The 7,139-nt window shown below is 40.9% G+C and overlaps 1 pseudogene; it reads left to right on the forward strand.

Annotated features, from left to right (window-relative positions):
* On the forward strand, window positions 2,969–4,425 carry LOC109842331 (annotated as a pseudogene).

Consider the following 7,139-nt stretch of genomic DNA (forward strand, 5'->3'; position numbering starts at 1 on the left):
TGGCTCTGTGTCCGCCAATAAAAGGTTTTCTAGTCATTTTACCAGTTAAATAATGTTCACATGGTGGCAATTGAACATTAGATAGTACAGGAAGTAAGTTCATTCTGATAATTTCTTTCATTTTTGAAATACTAGCATGTCCTAGTCTAAAATGCCACAATTCAGATTCAGAAATATAACAGGACAAGTAGTTCAAATTCAAAATTTTATTATCAGAATTATTACAAACTACTGGAAGAATGCATAATTCATGCTCGGGCACATATTTACCCATAACATACACTTTATTATTCTTGCCTATAGAAACCCTATTATTATAGAACCTCACTTCCAGTCCTTTCTTCATCAAGCTGGGAACAGAGATCAGATTGCGTCGAATTCCTGGCGCATAGAACACATCTTTGAGGACAAGAATGCTGTCCCCAAGATCCAATCTATACGAACCAATACCTTCTACATCGAGATAGGTATTATTTCCCATATAGATTCTCTGTTCTCCTTTCTTCAGCTCGGTGAATTCTACGACTCCATTCTTGTCCTTTGCGATATGCCTAGTCGCACCGGAGTCGATCCACCAACCACTGATATCCGTCATCACAGCATTATATTCCGTCACACCGACGAATTCTCTTTTGCTAGTACCCCCTTGTTCTGGATGCTTATAGCCTCCCTTATTCTCCTGCTTTTCACCTTGTGGGCAATTGGGTTTGAAATGCCCGAACTTTCCACAATTGTAGCAGGCTCCACGGGGTACTTTCTTTCTCTTGAACTGCTGCGATTTTGGTCCTCGTGGTTATGGTTTACTAGAACCAGAGTTTTTATAGCTTCCAGCATTATGCCTCTGGCGGACATAATTCAGCTCTTGTTGCACCATATTCAGTTCTGGTTCCTTCCTACTGGCTATTAAGTCATGTTCTATCGCTAGGTGCATAGGAATATCAGTGACAGACTTAATGGCATGATTCATTCTTAATGTGGTGGCAGCCACAACAAGTGAAGGGGGAAGACTATTTAAAATGGTTGCCACTTGTATTCTTTCTGGGATTTCGGTCCCAGCAGTGGATAAGTCCTTAGCCATGACAATCATTTTATTTATATGCTCTACGACATTGTCTCCCTCTTGCATACGACAAGAATTATACTTATGCAAGAGTAGTTGAATGTTAACTTCAGAAGCAGTGTCGTATTTTTCTTTTATTGCATTCCACAAATCCATGGAAGTTTTATAAGTTTCAAAAACTTTGATTAAATTATCTTCCATGAACATGAGCATAAGACTTTTTGCCTTTTTGTCTTTCGACTTCCACTGTTCAAACCCTTTCTTTTCTTCAAGTGTAGATTTATCAGTAAGGGTTGGAGCAGTGGTTTCGATTATATCATCAATATTGTCATGAATAAGAGCATACCCTATTTTTTTATGCCACATATCATAATTACTGCCATTAAATTTGTCAATTTTTCCTAGTTCTGATAGAACGAGTTTACTAGCCATTCGGTAGAGAACTAAAACTAAATTCAATTTAAATATAAGATTGATATATAGACAATTATACTAAAAGAGAATAAAATTAAATAAATTAAAAATGAACCTGATTGTTCCGAGTTGATAAAAGAGGCTCCAATTTGAGCAAGATTGTCACTTAGTGGTGTTGATTGTATAAGCACTTGCCTGACTGAATTTTGGAGAAGATCCACCGTGTGAAGAATCTGATACTTCTACTTATATAATACTCCTCACGCCCGATCTAAGAGTTCAAACCCAACTGCAGCAGGCCCAACAGGCCCATTTTTTTTAAATTAAAACAAAGAAGAGGTTAGCAGGGAGTATATAACTTAGCTTGTTGTGGATATTTGATCACCAGGCCCAAACACAAAAGGCCCAACAACTTCTCTTCTTGATTGTTCTGTTAAAAAGAATCCCGATCTCAAGCTAGGGTTGAGGATCGAAAAAAATTCAAGGGGCGGCAGAACTATCTTTCTTCCGTGATCTAAATCAAAGAGCTCGTCGACGATGGAGACTCCGGCGTTGTGGTCAATCGTCGTCGCGGCTCAGATGCGAATTGGCGGACAAGCTCGTCGTCGCCGTCGTCGATCGCAACAGTAGAATCGTCGTCGTCGTCGAACGTCGTAGCAGAGTCGTTGAGGTGGCCGATTGACGCAGAGCTCGAGAGGGTGGCCTTGAGATCGACGCTGCTCTGATACCAGTGATCGAAATCAAAGAAGAAGAACAGATTTTGAGGGGCTCCGATAATGAGTAAGGGTTTGATTTTGTTTCTGTGTTGCTGTGTATTTCTCAAGGAGATTACTCCTCTTTATATAGGAGCCAGAACCCATTATCTCGACCCCCCATAACCGCTCCTGAGAGAATTTCTATCAACAAACCCAATTTTTCTCCACGTTCTTCTCAAACGAACGTTGATTTGGTCATCTTAGACCAGGTCAAGCTAACAGTCTCCTCCGCTCATTGCGTTGGTACGTCACCGACCTTCACCGAATTTCTCCGTCGTTTCCGTCTCCGATTCTCAAACGCTAGCCAAATTGTTTCCATTATCATCAAAGGTGCGTCCTGTTTCAATCTTTTCATCATTCTCTCATTTAAAAAAAAACAACAATCAAGGCTCGTGCAGTTACTACGACTTATAAGGATCCGATATATCTTTATCTCTCTCTCAAATTCACAGGAACAAAGCGCAGCTCTTGAATGCAGCAGCGGCAGATCCAGGATTTCAGTTCTCTCAAATTTTTTTTAATGCACTTTTATTCACAAGAGATACATCATAACCTAAACAAAAGAGTAGAATAGCCAACGTTAATATCTCCAAAATATTTCAAAAGAGGAAGACAAAAATTATGTAAAATGAATATATTTTAATTTTAAGGAAGGATGTTTTACAGAGACCACTCTATCTTTTTTTCCAAAATTTTGGGGAGACGGTCCTGAATTGTATATAGATTCGCTTCTGCTCGAATGGCCTTCCGAGCTTTCTGGGATAGCCCAATGGGCCCCAAAACGACTCATTTCTGGGGGCCCATCGCCAACTGGGTATTTGTTGCTGCAGTATGCTTTGTTTTCAGCGATTTGTTTGTTGAATTTGATTTTATTGAGCTTTGGAATTCACTTTGTTTTTGTTGATAATGATATGCTCAAGATATTACTGAATTTGTATGGTTATAGGCTCTTATATATATACAGAGTTTCAAGATCATTGATGGAAATGTAAGGCGAAAGAAAAAAAAAACGTATACATCTTTCCCTTATTTTGAGAAAAGAACAAGTGTCCGTACTGGAGGATTCTTTCTGTTGACGAACTCTAATGATGATATATTTAGAGAGTAGAATAAATTTTACAGGGCGGTAAGAAAAAAGAGAGATTTTATTGCTGTATGCCTTTCTATTTTACGCATATTTATATTTGTGTGTCTAATCATGAATTTTAACCAAAATGTGCTTCAAGATATTTTATTTACCACTTTTCTCTTTCAAAGAAACAACAACTCGACAACAAATGTAATATGCAGATACCAGATATAATACTTGATTCGGGATTTTTCTACATAATCCAGTTAGATTGTCTTATCCTCATAGAATTTCCTTTTTGTTGGAGGATTTTGTTAATTCATAAATCAAAAGACGAACACGCATGAACCATGTTCATCAAACTAGTTTTTGAATAAGTATCTTTATGCTCCAAAAAGTTTAAATTTTGTTAGGTGTTGTTTGGGCATTATACAAGAAAATAAAATTGATCCTCATCTTTTTTCTATCAGTGGGAAACTTGAGTTAATCAAACTTAGATATTGCCGATGGCCAATATTCTTAGTCTCTGAGTGAATTAACAGTGACTTTGACACATAAGTTTCTCATTTTATAACATTTGAAAGATCATTCATGATATATATTTGAGGTCTCAAGAGTACATTGTAGAATCTAATCTATTGATATTTATGTTGTTTGATCCTTTTCCCATCAAAATAAGGCAAGTTTCACACTCGAACATTTGTATACATCTACCATCAAAATAAGGCGAGTTTCACACTCGAACATTTGTATACATCTACTTTTTATATTGGAAAAGTTTTCTATGGATCATCCAGATTGAAAGCGATCAAACAAGTATTCATGATTTCATGTTCATATGATTAAATTGGACTCATGATGTTTTTCCAGGATTTGGTAGTTACACAGAAACCTCCAGAAATGATATCTGGCAACATGACTGGAGGTCAACAAATGGTATTTCAAGAATATTTAGGATGCATTATTAAGATCTGATTCAGCTTAACCTACTTTTGATGCTGCAGCAATGTGTATCTACTCGTGTCTCTTCATGAGGTCCGCGAAATTATTTGCTTCTAGCATGCCATGCCTCTAACGAGACGGTGCAACTCTATCAATTATCTTGTTGGGCTAAGTACCAAGGTTGAGATTTTTTTTAATTGCAATTTTTTTTTAGGATTTTCTTTCTGTGGGTACAGTGTACACACACATACATATAAATATATCGAAAACACTTTTTGGCTCGCGCTTTAACGCGTGAGCCAACTCGCTCGTGAAACAGGGGGTGGTCCCCTTATAAATATATGTACACGTATGCATATATGTGTGCGTGTCAAATATATACAGACAAATATATACATGTATCTATTTTCATGCAGGTATCTATTTTCATGCACATCAATATAAATGAATATATATACATAATTTTATATCTATAAAATTATACACTTAAACACAAAATAAACACATTACATTTTTGTGTGCGTGCGCGTTTGTGTTGCAGGTTGCTGTTGGGGAGAAACCCCTATGCCGAGATCCAACCAAATAGCCGAAAGAGATAAACCAACACACCAACAAGAGCACAAACAATCAAACACCAGATTTTACGTGGTTCGGCGAGATGCCTACATCCACGGGGCAAGGAGGGAGGAGTTTTCACTATTAGAAATCAAGAGGAAGAAACTAGGGTTACAAATCTCTCATAAACCCTCAACAAATCAACTCTCAATCTCTCCAATTGCTCCTAGAATAGAAGCCCAAAGAAAACTCCTTTCAACAGCTCAAAACACTTGCCTTACAAACCCTAGAATCGAGTTTGGGTATTTATAGAAAACCCAAACGAAACGGGTCTGGAAAACAGACTCAGGCCCCAAAACTGCTTTGGCGGTCGACCTCCCTCAATCCTGAACAGCCCCTAATGGTCCAGAGACTTCTACGTTGACCGCGGCCAGTCGCACCGCCCACAGAACAGAAACTTCTGCCGCGTCGACCGCCGCCGCACCGCCACCAATCCTGGACGCCCCAGTAAGTTCCTGTGCCACGAACGCGGTCGACCTCCAATCTGTCTGCCTGCCAATGCCTGTTCCTGCCATTTCTATAAATCTCCACCTCGGCGAAGATTCTACCAAACTGAGCCGACACCGATCAAACCAATGCCTCAACTGATGTATCCAGTACGCCATGGCAACGGTCTCATGACAACGGACTCAATCCACAACACGTCGAGACCCAAACGGGAGTGTGAACACTCACCCCAAAACAACTGTGTCTACTCACCAAATCGGCTGCATCATAACTGACTGCCTACGTATCCTCTCCAAGGAATCAAGCCTTCACGTAGTTCACCCAATGGCCTCCAAAGACCCTCAATGCAAAAGAAAAGTCTTTAACTTTTCACCAATACCAACATCCAATGCGCGACTGATAGCATCACCAACGGCCCCATACTGAAATGATCCAAACACCTCCACCTGAGGTGAACCAATGGCCATATCCAAGCTATATCCACCAGCTGCACACGGATCTACCAACTCGTCATCTGCATCCTGAACAATCTGATCCCCAAACTGTGTCACCTCAGCTGGAATCCCAACTAATGCAAAATGACCTGGAGTATGTAGAATAAGCTCCACCCGATGTGGAGTAACATCAACCTCCACCCGCTGCGGTATCCCTCTGATCTGATCAATACTCTCTACCTGCCAAGAGTCCAAAGTGACAAACCTGCCCAGACCAAACACAGAAGCTCCCAACTGATAGCCAAATGAACTCCTGAATCCCAAATGCGCAATCGGATCCAATCTCACATCAACGATGTGACCAAGTGCTGGGTAGCCAAATATCCGACGCCGACCAAAATCTGAAGCAACTCCACCAGATCTAACAACTCTACATGCAGCAGTCGGCAACCTCATAAGACGGCCCACACGTGTCAAAGCATGAATACCAAATCCACTGCTTGACAACCAACGCCGATCCTCCCCCAGAAAAGAACGACCCACTAGATCCGCCATCTCATCACATCGCCCCACTGTCTCCTCTCCTCTAAAGTGTCTCCAACTGTCATGAGCTCGGTACCAATGCACGAAAGAACCCCTACTAGAACTAGCATGACGGGTAACCTTTCTGCCCATACACCTCCTCCAACTGTTGCGGACTACTAGGGCTTCAGACCAACGGGACTTGGTTGCAACCCATATATGCCTAGTACAATCCTCAACATAGGAAACAAAATAACGATTACCTCCCAATGATGCATACATGGAAGGTCCCCCAATGCCTGACTGAACACCTCCAATAAGACCCCTCGATCGATGGATAGAAGTACTGAACTCCACCTCGGTCTCCTCGCTCATCCCAATGTGCTCACAGGACTTCAATCTGCAGGTCATAGCACTCCTCAACAATCTGTGCACGGCATAACCAATAATATATCCCAACACCAAACAATGTCACAGTCTAGCCAAAGAAGTCGTCAGTGCTTTATCAATCACCGTGCTCCCGAGCAGATAATACAAGTTACTCCTCCTGACACTCTTCATCACAATCATGGACCCCGATGTGACCTTCAAGTGAGAATCTGTCAAGGTCACCCTATAGCCTGCTGCCTCCAATACCCCAAGTGAAATGATGTTCTTCCTTAGTTGAGGAACAAACCTCACATCAACCAATTCCCGAATCATCCCGTCACTCGTCCGAATACGAACGGTACCAATACCACCAATAGGGCATCTGTGATCATTACCCATAAGAACAGTATCCCCTCTTTCCAACTCCTGAAAGCTGGAGAACCAATCCCTCCTAGGACATATGTGGTAAGTAGCACCTGAATCTAACATTCACTCGGTGGAGTCGGCAACAC

The sequence above is a fragment of the Asparagus officinalis genome, chromosome 5 (assembly GCF_001876935.1).
Source record: "Asparagus officinalis chromosome 5, Aspof.V1, whole genome shotgun sequence".
Lineage (NCBI taxonomy): Eukaryota > Viridiplantae > Streptophyta > Magnoliopsida > Asparagales > Asparagaceae > Asparagus > Asparagus officinalis.